At 37.7% G+C, this 19,147-nt stretch overlaps 1 protein-coding gene across 2 annotated transcripts in view; it reads left to right on the top strand.

Moving 5' to 3' along the window:
• LOC149776746 (rap guanine nucleotide exchange factor 4-like) overlaps positions 1 to 19,147 on the top strand; it is a 272,232-nt gene that overhangs the window by 168,869 nt on the left and 84,216 nt on the right. The window lies entirely within an intron of this gene.

The following is a 19,147-nucleotide window of genomic DNA, read 5'->3' as shown; positions in this document are numbered from 1 at the left end:
AAATAAACTCATCCTCTCATTTAATTCAGTGTAGTCAATATCACAGTCCTCAATAAACTCATCCTTTCATTTAATTCAGTGTAGTCAATATCACAGTCCTCAATAAAGTCATCCTCTCATTTAATTCAGTGTATAGTAAATATCGCAGTCCTCAATAACGTCATCATCTCATTTAATTCAGTGTAGTTATTATAACAGTCCTCAATAAAATCATCCTCTCATTTAATTCAGTGTAGTCAATATCACAGTCCTCAATAAAATCATCCTCTCATTTAATTCAGTGTAGTCAATATCACAGTCCTCAATAAAATCATCCTCTCATTTATTTCACTGTAGTCAATATCACAGTCCTCAATAAAATCATCCTCTCATTTAATTCAGTGTATAGTCAATATCACAGTCCTCAATAAAATCATCCTCTCATTTAATTCAGTGTAGTCAATATCACAGTCCTCAATAAAATCATCCTCTCATTTAATTCAGTGTATAGTAAATATCGCAGTCCTCAATAACGTCATCGTCTCATTTAATTCAGTGTAGTTATTATAACAGTCCTCAATAAAATCATCCTCTCATTTAATTCAGTGTAGTCACTATCACAGTCCTAAATAAACTCATCCTCTCATTTAATTCAGTGTAGTCAATATCACAGTCCTCAATAAAATCATCCTCTCATTTATTTCACTGTAGTCAATATCACAGTCCTCAATAAAATCATCCTCTCATTTAATTCAGTGTGTAGTCAATATCTCAGTCCTCAGTAAACTCACCCTCTCATTTAATTCACTGTAGTCAATATCACAGTCCTCAATAAACTCACCCTCTCATTTAATTCAGTGTATAGTCAATATCACAGTCCTCAATAAAATCATCCTCTCATTTAATTCAGTGTAGTCAATATCACAGTCCTCAATAAAATCATCCTCTCATTTAATTCAGTGTATAGTCAATATCACAGTCTTCAATAACGTCATCCTCTCATTTAATTCAGTGTAGTTATTATAACAGTCCTCAATAAAATCATCCTCTCATTTAATTCAGTGTAGTCACTATCACAGTCCTAAATAAACTCATCTTCTCATTTAATTCATTGTAGTCAATATCACAGTCCTCAATAAAATCATCCTCTCATTTAATTTAGTGTAGTTAATATAACAGTCCTCAATAAAATCATCCTCTTATTTAATTCAGTGTAGTCAATATCAACAGTCCTCAATAAACTCATCCTCTCATTTAATTCAGTGTATAGTCAATATTGCAGTCCTCAATAAAATCATCCTCTCATTTAATTCAGTGTAGTCAATATCACAGTCCTCAATAAACTCATCCTCTCATTTAATTCAGTGTATAGTCAATATCGCAGTCCTCAATAAAATCATCCTCTCATTTATTTCACTGTAGTCAATATCACAGTCCTCAATAAACTCATCCTCTCATTTAATTCAGTGTATAGTCAATATCGCAGTCCTCAATAAAATCATCCTCTCATTTAATTCAGTGTAGTTAATATAAGTCCTCAATAAATTCATTCTCTCATTTAATTCAGTGTATAGTCAATATCGCAGTCCTCATTAAACTCATCCTCTCATTTAATTCAGAGTAGTCAATATCACAGTCATCAATCAAATAACAATTTCCATGACAAAATTGCCTTTATTTTCATAAAAATTCACATCCACATCACTGCCATCACTTTACGCTTCAGTATGCTGCGTAAAAAATTAAGTTTTGAAATCTACTAACTAGTTATCATCTCTGCTCATTTTGACAAAGTCAAGATTATGAACTGCATTGCCTAAAACTTTAATTTCCCATACCAAATGGTCTATTTTCATCAAAATCACCATCCACATCACCAAACGCTCTTTTTTTAAATTAAAATCAGCATTCACACCACCAAATGGTGTTTTCATCAAAATCAGCATTCACACCACAAAATGGTCTATTTTCATCAAAATCAACATCCACACCACCAAATGGACTATTTTCATCAAAATCAGCATTCACATCACCAAATGGTGTGTTTTCATCAAAAATGGTCTATTTTCATCAAAATCAGCATTCACATCACCAAATGGTGTTTTCATCAAAATCAGCATTCACATCACCAAATGGTGTGTTTTCATCAAAATCAGCATCCACATCACCAAATGGTGTGTTGTCATCAAAATCAGCATTCACATCACCAAATGATCTGTTTTCATCAAAATCTGCATCCACACCACCAACCGCTCTTTTTTTCATTAAAATCAGCATCCACATCACCAAATGGTGTTTTCATCAGAATCAGCATTCACACCACCAAATGGTGTGTTTTCATCAAAATCAGCATCCACATCACCAAATGGTGTGTTTTCATCAAAATCAGCATCCACATCACCAAATGGTGTGTTTTCATCAAAATCAGCATCCACATCACCAAATGGTGTTTTCATCAAAATCAGCATCCACATCACCAGATGGTCTGTTTTCATCAAAATCAGCATCCACATCACCAAATGGTGTGTTTTCATCAAAATCAGCATTCACACCACCAAAGGGTGTGTTTTCATCAAAATCAGCATTCACATTACCAAATGATCTGTTTTCATCAAAATCTGCATCCACACCACCAACCGCTGTTGTTTTCATCAAAATCAGCATTCACACCATCACATGGTCTATTTTCATCAAAATCAACATCCACATCACCAAATGGTCTGTTTTCATCAAAATCAGCATCCACATCACCAAATGGTGTGTTGTCATCAAAATCAGCATCCACATCACCAAATGGTGTGTTTTCATCAAAATCAGCATCCACATCACCAAATGGTGTGTTTTCATCAAAATCAGCATCCACATCACCAAATGGTGTGTTTTCATTAAAATCAGCATTCACATCACCAAATGGTGTGTTTTCATCAAAATCAGCATTCACACCACCAAATGGTGTTTTCATCAAAATCAGCATCCACACCAATAACTGCTCTTTTTTCATTAAAATCAGCATCATCACTGCAGTTACTTGCCACTTCATTGTCGTATGCCATGTTGCTCTCCACTTGTTAAAGCTTGTGTTTAAAATCAAATTTTCAAAATGAACAGTTATCATCAACTCCATTTAGTTTAATGCAGTGAAGAGAACACTGCCTAAATGTCGATTTTCCACATGAATTTATTGGTTGCCAATTTAGCACTTAAATCCATTATGATCTCCACATAATAAGATTAATTTTTTTTAAGTTAAAATTTTACCAGTTTTTTTTCTTCTTCTAAACTCGTGCTATCTCTGCAAGAAATAGTATTTGCATACCTTTCTACTGTATATCCTTTTCGTCCACAAGAGTACATGTAAAATATTGATATATTACCTGTTAAATGCACACTTCTGCAAAGTGGTTGATGAAATGTAGAGAACATATGGCCTGAATCATATCCCATATGAAAAGGTAAGGTATGTCCTGTCTGAAATGGACTAGAATTATGTCCTGTCTGAAATAGGCTAGAATGATGCATGTCCTGTTTGAAGTTTTACCAGCTAGAATTATGCATGTCCTTTCTGAAATGGGTTAGAGTTATGTCATGTCTGAAATAGGCCAGAACGATGTCCTGTCTGAAATGGGCTAGAAAGATACTCTGTCTGAAATTTTCTAGTCATGTCATGTCTGAAATAGGCTAGAAATGTATCCTGTCAGAAATGGGTTAGAATGATATCCTGTCTGAAAAGTGCTAGAATTATGCATGTCCTGTCTGAAATAGGCTAGAATGACATCCTGTCTGAAATGGGCTAGAGTTATGTCATGTCTGAAATAGGCTAGAATGATATCCTGTATGAAATGGATTAGAGTTAGATCATGTCTGAAAATAGGCTAGAATGATATCCTGTCTGAAATGGGCTAGAGTTGTCATGTCTGAAATAGGCTAGAATTATGTCCTGTCTGAAATAGGCTAGAATGATATCCTATCTGAAATGGGCTAGAGTTATATTTTGTCTGAAATAGGCTAGAATGATATCCTGTCTGAAATGGGCTAGAGTTATGTCATCTCTGAAATAGGCTAGAATTATGTCATGTCTGAAATAGGCTAGAATTATGTCATGTCTGAAATGGGCTAGAATTATGTCATGTCTGAAATGGGCTAGAATAATGTATATCCTGTCTGAAGTGGACTATTAGTGAGCTTTAGTGGCTCACACCACTCATTATTGTCCATTATTATCAATACTGTGTTTAAATAGTCTCATGGCAGTCATCATCATCATACAGTATTCTCAGGTAATGTATCCGAGTGGCCGAGTGGTCTAAAGCACTCACCATTCCAGATCACTGCCATCTCACCTCAGTCTGTGTGGGTTCGAGTCCAAGGCTCAGCTAGCGTGGGTACATGGGAAATCCTGCCAGTAGCTTCGCTTGGGTCGGTGGTTCTTCCCTGTGTTTTCCAGGGTTCTTCCTCCACCAGTTATACTGGCTGCCATGTATAGCCTATATTGTGCTGACAAATGGCGTTAAACCCTAGAACAACAAAAAGTAATGTATCGCTAGTGTCAGTTGTGTGTTAATGGAGGTCTCATACCATTCATTCTCATTGCCAATATTTTTTATTTGTTTCTTGTTTTAGAAACTTTTAATTTTCTGGAATAAATATTGTGGTGTTTGGTAATAGAAAAGCCCCTTTGGATGCAAGCCTCCTTCGTCTGTCATGCACTAGTTGCAAATGTTGTGCATAGTCGGGCAAGGTATGGAACCTCAGTAGGAATAGGTGAACATATAATGGGAGGAAAAAAGACCCTTCTTCCTCCTCATCTCAGAATCATACAGGTTCCTTCTCTGTCCTTCAAGACTCAGGAGAATAGGAAAGCTCTGTGATCCCAGGATCCTTCTCTGGGCCTTTTCAGTCCCAGAAGAAAATAGCTCCTTGTTAGAGAAGAGAATTTTTTCATCCCAGAAGGATATGGGATCTGTTACTTTAGAGATTGATAAGGTCCTCAGATCCCTGATGGTCGATCCAACTCAGGTAGTACTGGTAAGGGTCTGGTCCAGGGTCCATGGTCCTTTCCAAATATATGAGTAATGAGTGAGTCATGTAACTCCCCATGAGTGAGGAATGGTATGCTCTCCATGCCCCTAGCTCTTGGATGGCAACAAGCTTATCAATTCACCCTAGATGAGGAGTGAAGTTCCGATGAGGCTCCTGCATCAGATCTGAGTCATGTGACTTGTCATTGGCCAGTGTCTGATCATTGACTGGAAACCAGGCATCAGGCACTGGTTTTCAAGTATCAGTCATTAGAACCTTGCCATTAAAGGGACAGGGATCTCCAGGTTGAGACCCATCCTTTCACCATGCCACCAATCAGCTGTTTTGGGGACAGAGTCTGTGTATGCACTTGAATAGGAAAGAGGATTGGATAGATATCCACCTTCTTTATGATCCTTCTTAATCACTATGGAATGTGAGGGCATCCTCATGACAAGTATGCTACTAAGGGGCAGTTCTAGTGATCTGATTGAGGATTTACAGGTTGTGGATACTCTTACTCCCAAGTCTTCTCAGCAGAGGGACAGAGCAGGACAAATATATCCTGTCAGTTTTATTGAACTCTAGTGAGTTTGCTGAAGAACAGACTGAGATGGGGACACCACCTCCTTTTGGGTACCATACCACCACAATCTCACTGACTCGGACAGCAGAGGATAAAGAGAATTGATCTTTCGATAAGTCAGTAAACATATTTACCACCACCTTCAACCAGATTTGTGCCCCAAGCCCCTGGATTGATAGGACAAGAAGATTCTTAATTTTTTAACAATGTCTAGGGGCGGCCCTATGCCTAGATATCCTTTTACTCCTCCATTACAATATTATTAGGGAGCACTCTCAAAGTCTTTGTAAGGTCCAGACTTTGCTAAGCAGCAAAAGGGTGGTCTGTTCCCCGCCTCCCACACAAACTGTAGGTAGCTACAGAGTGCACTCCCCATGCCTGACCTTTTAAGACTCCCACTTGGATTTGGGGGCATCACAAGTGGGAATTTATATGGAAAACTAGGCTAGCCAAGACACTGGAAGCATCTCAGCTTAATGCTAGGTTGCTTGTCATCACAGATTCACACACAGATCTTTTTTTGGCAGCTTCCTAAAGTTGACCGAGGGAGGAATCTCTCTTCCTGTGCACCTCTTCCCTTTACTGCACAGATGGTGCAACAGCGCTTGGTGGAGGTGGTTGGCAAAACCCTCTGACAGGCCTTCTTCAAGTGCAAGGATATTGCCCTGGATGTTTCACAAGTCTTAATGTATCACAGGAAGAACTTCTCAGGACTACTTTTGAAGACATAGACCCTCTCCAGATGGCTCATCCTCTCTGTGGCATCCTAGGACCTCAAGGACCAACAACACCAGTCATCTCATCCACTTCTGGCCTATTGAAACTGGCTAGAAAGCATGTTCATCCTGATTGCCTCTTTAGGCCTTCACAAATTTCAATATAGGGTTGGTGCCCCAATTTAAACCCTCCTCTTTTCCATCTGTAGCTATACATCATCAATAAATGGCCCATGGATGGAAATTTGTGGTCCCTATTACATTCCTCAATTAGGTTGCCACAGCTTTAGGGATTCACCTCCTCTCTTGCCAAGGATTCATATGTATGCCCAACTAGCCATCTTTTCAGAGGATGGGTCAAGCATAACAGAAGATTAGTGTGTTCTCGTTATAGTTAAAGGAGAATACTGGCTTCAATTTTAGGAGTGTCCACCTATGGCAAGAACCCTGTCCTTTACACCAGTGTGTGATTATTGTGTGTGTGATTCAGATTTTTAAAATATTTTTTAAAAATTTTAGTCATATTGCTATGATCTCTGCATTTTGGCTACTGCATCATGCCACAGATTTGTAGCATGATGTCCCACCCAGTCACATTATCCTGACACCAGGCTGAATAATCCTAATACTGTACTAACCTCTTAATGCTAAGTGCCAAGTGAGGCATCTGCTAGTACCATTTTAATCATTGTTTGGCATGACTTGGTGGGGGTTCAAACTCACGACCTCTTGCAGCGAAGGTGGAAATCCTAACCACTTAGGCCACTGGAGCAGTCCATTTCCACTAGTCTACTGTGCCCTTATTTTGAAGGGCATGCACCACTTCCCTTAATGGCACCAAATTTGACTATCCAACAGTCAAATTTGGTGCAGTTAAGGGAAGAGGTGCAAACCCTACGACAAAGGGAAGAGGTGCAAACCCTACGACAAAGGGCACACTAGAGAGGGTGCTAAATGACCAGTCTCCAGCCTTCTACTCTTGGACTATTTTTGGTATCCAAAAAGGCTGGAGAATTTTGGCTGATAATGAATTTTATACTTTAAACTGTTTTGTTCAGATGTAACTTTTATAATTCAAGATGGAGATTTCAGCTTCAGTCAGGAATACAGTAATGCCCGGTGACTGGACAGTCTCTATCAGCCTTCAGGATCAGAAACTATCACATCACAATTTTTGTTTTTCAAAGGAAGTATGTCCAGTTTTGTCTGTATTGTGGTCTGCCATATGGTGGTGCCTCAGGCTCCAGAGTATTTACCAGAGCAATGGTAATAGTCCCTGGGGTCACTGGGGATCACTATTAGCCAGTATAATGGATGACTGGTTCAGGATAACTAATTGAGCCACAATGGCCTTTTAGAGTCCCTCAGACATGATCAGTCCTGCTGCTGGTATGACTCTTCCAAACCTAGAAAAATTGGAGATAGTCCCTTATATAGATCTTATATATAAGAATGAATTTCCTCACCTGCTGTGGAATAGTTCCAAGACTCATGAAAAATTCTGCCTCATATATTTCTGATAGCATAACATTCATAATCAATTTAAGTATTGCAACCTCACCAGTGTCCCCAAACTATGGAAAACTGCAAAAGTAATGACTGTTCGCAAATCTGGTTCTCAGGATGCTGCTGATAACTATTGGCCAATCTCAATACTACCAAACTAGTCAAAAATTGGTTGAAAAGCATGTCCATGATGTGTTCATGTCATGTTTAAACAAACACTTGCTGTTAGACCATAATCAATCAGGCTTTAGACAGAAACATTCATGTAAGACTGCCTTGATATTCTTAACATATAAATGGCTTGAAACACTTGATCAATGGAAGAATAATAGGATATGTATAAATTTTGTAGATTTCAGAAAAACTTTTGACATGGTGGATCATGAAATCCTTTAGAAGAAATTGAAAATTTACCAATGTATTAAAGCACAGTTAGATGGTTTACTTCATACTTAAGTGAGAGAACACAACATGTTTATATTAGTAATGTTCTGTCTGAACCTGGAACAGTAAGATATGGAATACCACAAAGCTCAATTCTAGGTCCATTATTGTTATATTGTTTATTTATGATCTAGCACTTTTACTAAAGGACTCAGTATCATCTGCAGATCTCTATGCAGATGATACAACATTGTCAGACATCCAAGACCCAAAGGACTGCTCCATTGGCCTAGTGGTTTGTCCGCCTCGGATGCAGGAGGTCATGGGTTCGATCCCCGGTGGAGTCATACCAAAGACTTATAAAATGGGTACTAACAGCTGCCTTGCTTGGCACTCAGCATTAAGAGGTTAGTGTTAGGACTGGCCTGCTTGGTGTCAGGATAATGTGACTGGGTGGGACATTATGCTACATGTCTGCGGCAAATTCCCCAGTGCTAGACATCACTATAATGATAATAATAATAATAATAATAATAATAATGAGGACTTTGTATAGCGCCTAATCTTTAGAAGCTCTAAGCACTTTACAACATTAGACAACACCTATAAGATAAAAAAACAGATAATAATATTATTACAAAAACAAACACCATGAAATTAGAAGAAAAAAAACATTAAAAAATAAAAAACATGCTGAGAATATTTAAGGTAGGAAACATTATTAGGTCTTTAAGTTTGTTCTTGCAGTCAAAATAAGTGCGTTTTGAGAGCCCTCTTGAATGTGATCACTGTGTCTTTGTGTCTAAGCTCAGTGGGCAATTCATTCCATGTTGCTGGTCCCTGGTATGCAAAAGAACGCTGTTCATATGACTTTGTTTTCATAGTGGAAATAATGAGTATACGATTGTCAGAAGAGGAGTGTAAGTATCTTGCTGGTGTGTACACATGGGTGAGGTCGGATAGGTATGTTGGACTAGAGTCTGACAGTGAAACGTAGCACAGAGAACAAATTTTGTGTTTGATTCTGGATCAAATGGATAGCCAGTGTAGGGTACAGAGCAGTGGGGAGGCGTGCTCTGATCGTGGTACTCTAAGTATGATCCAAGCAGCTGTGTTTTGAACTTTTTCAAGTTTCTTGAGTTGGTATTGAGATGAACCAGACAGAATTGAGTTACAATAGTCCAGTCTTGAAAGTACTAATCAAAACACAAGTGTTTTAGTGGCATCAACTGAAAGATATTTGTGAATTAAGCTCAGATGCGTCTCAGCTCAAGATATGCAGCCTTGCATATGTTCATGACATGTTGGTGCAATGTGAGAGATCTGTCCAGAGTAACACCTAGGTTTCGTACTGATTGTGTGAATTTAATGTTGGCATTGCTGATATTTATTGTTTGAGGTAAAGGATGTGAATGAGAAAGTCTTTGTGTTGTGATTAGAATGGCCTCAGTTTTATCATCATTCGTCTGCAACTTGTTACATGTCATCCATGATTTCACAACAGAAATGCACCTCTCTACACCTTGGACGGTAGCATCAACTTCAGTTGGGTGGCTAAATTTGTATATTTGGGTGTCATCAGCGCACAATTGGTGAGACACTGGATGATGATCTATGACACTTGAGAGCGGCTGAGTGTACAGAATGAAGAGAACAGGTCCAAGAACAGACCCCTGTCGAACACCACAACATAGGTCAACTGGGCTGGAGTGTATTCCATTTGCAGATATAATTTGTGTCCTGTTGACCAAGTAGGACTTGAACCACAGTAAGGCTGTATTATGAATGCCAAATACATGCTGGAGATGGTGAAGTAATATATCATGGTCTATTGTGTCAAATGCTGCAGACAAATTAAGGAGGGTGAGGACTGTAATCTTTCTGCTATCCAACGCAGAGAGAATGTCATTAACTACTTTTAGAAGAGTTGTTTCAGTACTGTGGCAAGGGCGATATGCAGATTGTACATTGTTAAAAAGAATGTTTGAATTTAGATGAGATACAAGTTGGGATAGAACAACCTTTTCTAAGATTTTTTATATGAATGGGAGATTAGAAACTGGGCGGTAGTTCTTTAAATTGTTATGGTCTAGTGTTGGTTTCTTCAGCAGAGGCTTTACAATGGCAGTTTTGAAAAATGATGGGAATTCCCTGGATGAAAGAGAGGTATTAATAACATCAGTTAGTGAAGGCAATGTTGGATCTAAGCACTCAAGCAGCAGTGATGTTGGAATTGCAATGCAACACTGCAGACATCATAGCGATATGGTTGAAAAATTGTTAAAGTTATGTTAAAAATCCAAATCACACACCCTCCACCCCCCAAAACACAAAGCATAAACCGGAAATTTCTTACTGGATGCCCTAAACAAACTCGACATCTGGTGAACATGCAGTGGTATGGTGGTAAACACTGGTAAAACTAGAATATTACTTGTATCAACAAGGCAAAAAAGGACAAATCTTGATATTGATGAGCTATGTCTGACATAGAGGGATACAAATTTGCAAATGGTCTGTCATGATAGACTACTTGATGTTCTTGTAGATAATAACCTATCGTGGCCTGAACATATAAAACATATCAGTAAAAAAGTTAATTCAAGTTTATGGCTTCTCAGTAGGATAAGACATTTTCTCCCTGAAAGGCGCAGAAAACTATTTTATAACAGTTAGATACAACTCTTATTTAGACTACTGTAATACAGTATGGGATAATTCAAATGATAAAAACATAGCAAAGCTAGCAAATTATTAAAAAAAAGCATTTGGCTTAAAATCAATCCAGAAAGAAAGCAAGGATAATTTAGCTGGTAAGTTAAAAATATTGCCTATTACTAATCTGGATGAGAAAAGCCAAATTAATGTACTGGATATCCAATAAAAGTGCTCCTGAATATTTACAATCACTATTCCAGTATAGGCTACCTAATACTCCCCACCTGTGATCCATGTCTACCAAATAGTATAAAATTTCCAAATCAAATAAGGAATTGTTCAAAAAATGTTTCCAATATTCTGGAACTTTGCTCTGGAATAGTATTCCAGTTGAGATTAGAAATGCCAACTCTATTTCCTTCTTCCAAACCCAATCCATCCAGTGGCTTCAAAGATGCAGTTATTATAAATTTCCTTTGTATGAGGGCCTCAAGGTAGGTTAGTTTTTCAGCTTAAATTGTGTTACCCTCTTTAAATAATGTCATTATTTTTTTAGAACACGGTCATGTTAATAGACAGTTTCTAGCAAGACTAATTTGTCACCAATGCCAGTACAAAAAATTGTGCGCAATGAACAGTCATATTTGGTAAACAAAAACAAGAAATGCAACAAGACTTCTTCATTTGTAAAAAAAAACCTGAAACATTTCATGCATATGTTCTTAATTGGCAAGCAACAATTTAATACAACCTAGTTTACCTTCCTAGACCAATTTTAATTTTGACCAGACTATTGTATTTACAGTGTGCATTGGTACACAACTTTGACAATTGATTTTATTGAAAAATTAGTATATTATTAAGACAGAGAAAAGTACCAGACATATTTGTTTACAAGAGGAGTCTAACTGCAAACTGCACAGACCCGGATCTGTCACATAATGCACCAGATCTGGGTCTGTCAAGATTGTTATGAGTAATCAGTAGAATAAATGACATAGACCCTGATCTGCAGGAGTGTTATGCTATGGCAGATCAGGCTCTTTGCTGTTTACAGTTCGACTTGACTCAATAGCCAGTAAATTTGGTAATTATATTTTAATGACCAGTTCTTTAGATTGATGACGGTAGTAATACAGCTTATTTGTATATAATATTGTATCAAGCATATTGGTACTGAGTACTTAAAAAATCCATGCAGATTGATATTTTCCACCATCAAAAATAAATAACAAAAAGATTTTTTTTGTCTTGGATGATATAAAGAAATATTTTGCAGGTTTAATGGAAACATTATTACTGTTACTTGAAGCTTCAGCATTTATGGTGATACATTATTTATGAAATACTTTCTTATAGCTGTTGAAAATATGTAGACATTCTATACATATTACAATTGTAAATTTTACCATTTTATTCAAGTAGGGGTGTCTATCATTTTGACCAGCATTTTGCCCACTTTATTGGAGTCATAAATCTTATTTTAATGAGAAACTTTGACCCCAGGTGTAGATTTTATTGGTCTAAGGGGTACTGTATTATTGAATTCCTCCAAGAGGTGATAAATCATGTCCCGCTGATTCAATTTCTTGTTGATGTCCTTGCATTGAGACACATATATTGAACATTTGACAGAAATGTCTCTTTTATCAGTGGAATTGTTTCTTAAATGGCCTTCAGAGTCACCCTAAAAGGAAGTGACTTAACAAAATAATTACAGAAATGTCAATATACAGCAGTAACTTAACAAACTGAAGAATAACAAAGTTAAACCAACGAATTTAACACAGCCCATATCAGGCAAGATTTCTCAATACAGTACCAACAATTTGTCAAAATTTTCACATGATAAGTTTGTACAGATATAGCAGAATTTCACAGATATACATATATCTGTCACTACAAAAGTTTAATGAAATCTAAAGGCATATTCCCATTTGGTAATTCCAAATTTATTTGACAAAATTCTTCCATTATACATGTATTAAAATATTTAAGACAGTAGGTTTTAAAGATAAGAAAAAATTAGATTTCAAACTGTAGGAAAGTATGTTTTATGCTGATACTTTTGGAGGGTTAAAAAATACCGAAATATAAAAAAATGCCTCTTTATATTCAGTGGCTGTTTACTACTATATCCCTTGTATTGGTTACCTTTGATGGATATCCTGCTTACCATTGATAGTTATCCTGCTTACCTTTGATGGATATCTTGCTTACCTTTGATGGATATCCTGTTCACCTTTGATGGATATCCTGCTTACCACTGGTCAAGATCTTGTTTACCATTAATAGTTATACTGCTTACCTTTGATGGATATCTTGCTTACCTTTGATAATTATCCTTCTTACCTTTGATGGATATCTTGCTTACCTTTGATGGATATCCTGCTTACCACTGGTCAACATCTTGCTTACCATTAATAGATATCCTTCTTACCATTGATGGATATCCCATTGGTCACTTACCTTTGATGGATATCCTGCTTACCTTTGATGGATATCCTGCTTATCTTTGATGGATATCCTTCTTACCTTTGATGGATATCCTGCTCACCTTTGATGGATATCCTGCTTACCACTGGTCAACATCTTGCTTACCATTAATAGTTATACTGCTTACCTTTGATGGATATCTTGCTTACCTTTGATAGCTATCCTGCTTACCTTTGATGGATATCTTGCTTACCTTTGATAGCTATCCTGCTTACCTTTGATGGATATCTTGCTTACCTTTGATGGATATCCTGCTCACCTTTGATGGATATCCTGCTTACCACTGGCCAACATCTTGCTTACCATTAATAGTTATCCTGCTTACCTTTGATGGATATCCCACTGATCACTTACCTTTCATGGATATCCTGCTTACCTTTGATGGATATCTTGTTTACCTTTGATAGATATCCTGCTTACCATTGATGGACAGCTTGCTTACCATTGATAGTTATCCTGCTCAACTCTGATGGATATCTTGCTTACCTTTGATAGTTATCCTGCTTACCTTTGATGGATATCTTGCTTACTTTTGATGGATATCCTGTTCACCTTTGATGGATATCCTGCTTACCACTGGTCAACATCTTGCTTACCATTAGTAGTTATCCTTCTTACCATTGATGGATATCCCACTGATCACTTACCTTTCATGGATATCCTGCTTACCTTTGATGGATATCTTGTTTACCTTTGATAGATATCCAGCTTACCATTGATGGACAGCTTGCTTACCATTGATAGTTATCCTGCTCAACTTTGATGGATATGTTGCTTACCTTTGATGGATATCCTGCTCACCTTTGATGGATATCCTGCTTACCACTGGTCAACATCTTGCTTACCATTAATAGTTATCCTGCTTACCTTTGATGGATATCCTTCTTACCATTGATGGATATCCCATTGATAGCTTACCTTTCATGGATATCCTGCTTACCTTTGATAGATATCTTGCTTACCTTTGATAGATATCCTGCTTACCTTTGATGGATATCCTGCTTACCATTGATGGATATCCTGCTCACCTTTGATGGATATCCTGCTTACCACTGGTCAAGATCTTGCTTACCATTAAGAGTTATCCTGCTTACCGTTGATGGATATTCTTCTTACCATTGATGGATATCCCATTGATCGCTTACCTTTCATGGATATCCTGCTTACCTTTGATGGATATCTTGCTTACCACTGATAGTTATCCTGCTTACCTTTGATGGATATCTTGCTTACCTTTGGATATCCTGCTCACCTTTGATGGATATCCTGCTTACCACTGGTCAACATCTTGCTTACCATTAATAGTTATCCTGCTTACCTTTGATGGATATCCTTCTTACCATTGATGGATATCCCATTGATAGCTTACCTTTCATGGATATCCTGCTTACCGTTGATAGATATCTTGCTTACCTTTGATAGATATCCTGCTTATCTTTGATGGATATCCTGCTTACCATTGATGGATATCCTGCTCACCTTTGATGGATATCCTGCTTACCACTGGTCAAGGTCTTGCTTACCATTAATAGTTATCCTGCTTACCGTTGATGGATATCCTTCTTACCATTGATGGATATCCCATTGATTGCTTACCTTTCATGGAAATCCTGCTTACCTTTGATGGATATCTTGCTTACCACTGATAGTTATCCTGCTTACCTTTGATGGATATCTTGCTTACCTTTGGATATCCTGCTCACCTTTGATGGATATCCTGCTTACCACTGGTCAACATCTTGCTTACCATTAATAGTTATCCTGCTTACCTTTGATGGACATCCTGCTTACCACTAATGGATATCCCACTAATTGCATACCTTTGACTTAGGAGACTATATCAGCTTTTCTATACAAGAATTCTGTTTTTGATGGAGCGTAGTGGCTTCTCTATACTAAGAGTTCTGTTTGACAGAGCAGATTATACTGGCTTTTCAATACAAAGAGTTCTGTTTGATGGAGTAGACTATACCAGCTTTTCCATACAAAGAGTTATGTTTAATGGATTAGACTATATATTGGATTTCTGTAAAAAGAGTTATCTTTGATGACATGGACCAGATTGGTTTTCTGTACAAAGTTCTGTTAAAAAGTCAGAAGGCATACACCAGTTAATAAACCACATTTATTGGATGAAAGGGAGCTAACTGTAGTAGCTAAATTGGTAGAGTGTCTTGACTCCAAATCCATAGGTCACAAGTTCTGTATATACCATTAGTTCTGCCTTGGTGTGTCCTTGGGAAAGGCACTTACAGTTACCATTTCTTGAGTATTATATAGTTAATAATGTATTAATGAAACTGTTAATAAAAGAAAATAACCAAATATTTTATGAACATTCTTATATTTTTTTTATGCCAGATTCTTAAAACAATAAGATAGGTTTTAAAGGTATGGTGTGTGTGTGTGTGTGTGATTTAGATTTTTAATGTAGCTTTAACAATGTTTCAGTCATATCGCTACGATGTCTGCAGTGTGACAGTTTATAGTGATGTCTAGCACTGGGACATCATGCCGCATATGTGTAGCATGATGTCCCACCCAGTCACATTATCCTGACACTAGGCCAACCAGTCCTAACACTAACCTCTTAATGCTGAGCGCCAAGCGAGGTAGCTGTTAGTACCATTTTTGTAAGTCTTCAATGGTATGACTCGCCCAGGTATCGAACCCAATTTGACTTGAAGCCCTAGAAATGCAATTTTTGTAACACAACTTTTCTCAAATGAAGTTTTCTTGGTGAGCAATAGTTAGAATGAACAATGTATATGGTTTCCATCCATGATTGAACCTTTAGTACCCTTAGGGATCACATGAGATGACACATAAGTCAGGGGACTAATCAATCTTCAGAGGTCACAGGATGCATGATGAGGTTAGAGAAGGTGGATGGTGTAAGTGTACTACAGGTTCAATAAAATTATCAACCATCTTCAATTGGGCAAGTATTGTTTAATTTTCCAGTTTAATTGAAGCATTTGTACCCTAAGGGACCCCACAAGATTCTACCCTGTAACAGTAGTACAGTATGGAAAAAGAGGCAGTTCACTCTGCATTGTAAATCATGAGAATTTATGATGCAAATTCAACTGAACGTGACAAATACAAGTGTTAAATTTAATAATAATTGGTTGGAGCTGATTCAGATGGCAAGTTTGATGAGATACTGGTTTCTGAAAATATTTCAGGAAGGTAGAGCCCTAATTTGTTCCAACCAGCTCTTTTTTAATGTTGCAGCCAGAGGTATCATGTTTGAAAAAGTAGCACCAGTGAATGTCATTCTTGTACTGTGTAGAGTAAAATATCAGTATTGATGGCAGCAGCTTTTATCATGGAATTTTGCCATCTGTAAATAGCGTGCCTGTTCACTGTCCCAAAAGGGGCATGGAAACAAACGCACAGTTTGGTTTTATTGTTCTTAATACTGTTTGTCCTATCAAAATATCTACAAGAGCGTCTGTACTAAGACATCTGTCTGGTGTATAAACTGCTAAGTGAATTCATTCAAATGATTATCTGCACAACCTGTTATAATGATAACTTGTTATCATCATCATCAGGAGCCCCGAGTGGCCGAGTGGTCTAAAGCGCTCACCATTCTGGATCACTGCCATCTCACCTCTGTCTGTGTGGGTTCGAGTCCAAGGCTCGGCTAGCGTGGGTATGTGGGAAAGCCTGCCAGTAGCTTCTTGTGGGTCGGTGGTTCTTCCCTGGGTTTTCCAGGGTTCTTCCTCCATCAGTTATACTGGCCACCATGCATAGCCTATCTTGTGCTGAAAATGGTGTTAAACCCTAGAACAACAACAACAACAATTATCATCATCATCATCATGAATCCCATAACCCCAATTAGGTCATTAGGGCACCACAGTTGATTTTACAACCAGAGTTCTCTCCATCTTTCCTTGTTCTCTACTGCCCTTTGGGAATCTCTGAATCCCATGATTGTCCACTCTTTAATGTTGTCTTCATATCTCTATTACTGTATGCCTTTTCTTCCCATGGTCCAAGAAATTAAGGGAGTGCTCTCTCTGGCTAGGTGCAGTGCCAGAAGTAAAAATAATAACAAACGTGTATGATCGAAACTTAAGGAAAATTCATGAACTGGTGAAAGCACTTTACCTACAGTATCTTATGTAATAGTAACATGATGTAACAATATTCCTGGGTAAAATGGATCTCTGGTTAAACACTGAAACATGCAAGTAGTGGGTGTTGCAATAATTTGAACCATTTTGAAGAAAAAAACTAGAAATGTACTAATAACAGATATATTGATTGTGCTGTAGCCTCATGCATTATGAATGAGATGGTACCAAAGAAAATGTACAAATTAGCAAAGTGGATAATTTCCATAGAGTCCCTCAGACTTCCCTTTTGGTAGAAAAACCTGGACTAACAAATTTTGCAACGGATATTACATAAAACATAATTGAGTTTCATCTGGAAAACACATATCATTTATCTTTGCCAGTCAGTATTACCTTTCTCTAGCTGCCAACAATTTAACACACCCATTGAAGCTAAAATAATTCTCTCTAGTCTGCCTTTATTAATAACTATTCTCAAAAAATATTGATGTGACACCTATTTCAAATGGCCCAAAACTGCCTCTGGATTCTCTCTGCTTTGTTGTTTCCTCTGCTTGACCCTATATTAACATATCTGTGAGACTGTTATCCTAGTGGGGCCCCGAGTGGCCGAGTGGTCTAAAGCACTCACCATTATGGGTCATTGCCATCTCACCTCTGTGTGGATTCAAGTCTCAGGTTTGGCCAATGTGGGTATGTGAGAAAGCTTGCCACTAGCTAATCTCAGTGGTTCTTTCTGGGGTTTTCCAGGGTTCTTCCTCCACCATATACTGGCCACCATGTATAGCCTATTTTGTGCTGAAAAATGGCATTAAACCCTACAACAACAACACCAACAGTTATCCTAGCAGGTCCTAAATGATATCCAATCTTGCTCCCAAACAGAGCATATCCCAACCTTCGCAGGCATCAATTTGTTACAAGTCTAGCCCATACGTCAATCTTAATGATTATGTGTCAAGCTGACCATTACAAAATGTGCTGGCCTCAAAACATGTACAAAACTTTTGCACCTTTTCATCTATTACAAACTTGGGATGTTTGAGATGATACAGCCAGTGTTTGGTTTTTAGGCGATATCACAAGGAGCTTTTCAAGTGACAATAATTAGGTGATCATTCATTTGATTGGCTGAGATTATGAACACCCTAAGAGGCCATATTTTAAATGTAAGCTTCCATCATCAATATCTCAGATGAGTTTGATTGTGAGTGAGATTCCTTATTTTCACATGTTCAGTGGCTTAATCACTGGGCTATCACATCTCCCTTATGTGTGGATTTCAGTGGTTTCCAACTTATAAATCCAGGGGCTGGACCTCTACAGATATAGACCACCCCAGTAATCCATGCTGACTGTATAGATAACTCCTTGCATTATGCCAAGTAATTGTGTGTACTTTAATGGCGCTGATAAGGGCAGTTTCTAAATTGTGAATCAGGGTTTACTCCTCAGGGGCAGGCAGGAAGAGAACCAGTGGAGAAAGATTAAGCGACTTCTCCATTTTATGCTGAGTGATCTGTATATATATGGTCTTGGAAAGACGGTAAATTACACAAATATTAACTGACAATGTGCTCCAAGGTTTTCTCTCTCTCTCTCCCCCCCCGTGTAAATTTGCATTACTGAATTGATGGCAGCATTACAGATGAGCAATATCAGATACATTTGGGCCTCTTGTTACGAGATTGCTATTAAACTTGGTATATATT

The sequence above is a fragment of the Sinohyriopsis cumingii genome, chromosome 18 (assembly GCF_028554795.1).
Source record: "Sinohyriopsis cumingii isolate HCF-2022 chromosome 18, ASM2855479v2, whole genome shotgun sequence".
NCBI lineage: Eukaryota > Metazoa > Mollusca > Bivalvia > Unionida > Unionidae > Sinohyriopsis > Sinohyriopsis cumingii.
Note: the sequence above shows the minus strand (reverse complement) of the source record. Positions and strands in the feature narration are given on the sequence as shown.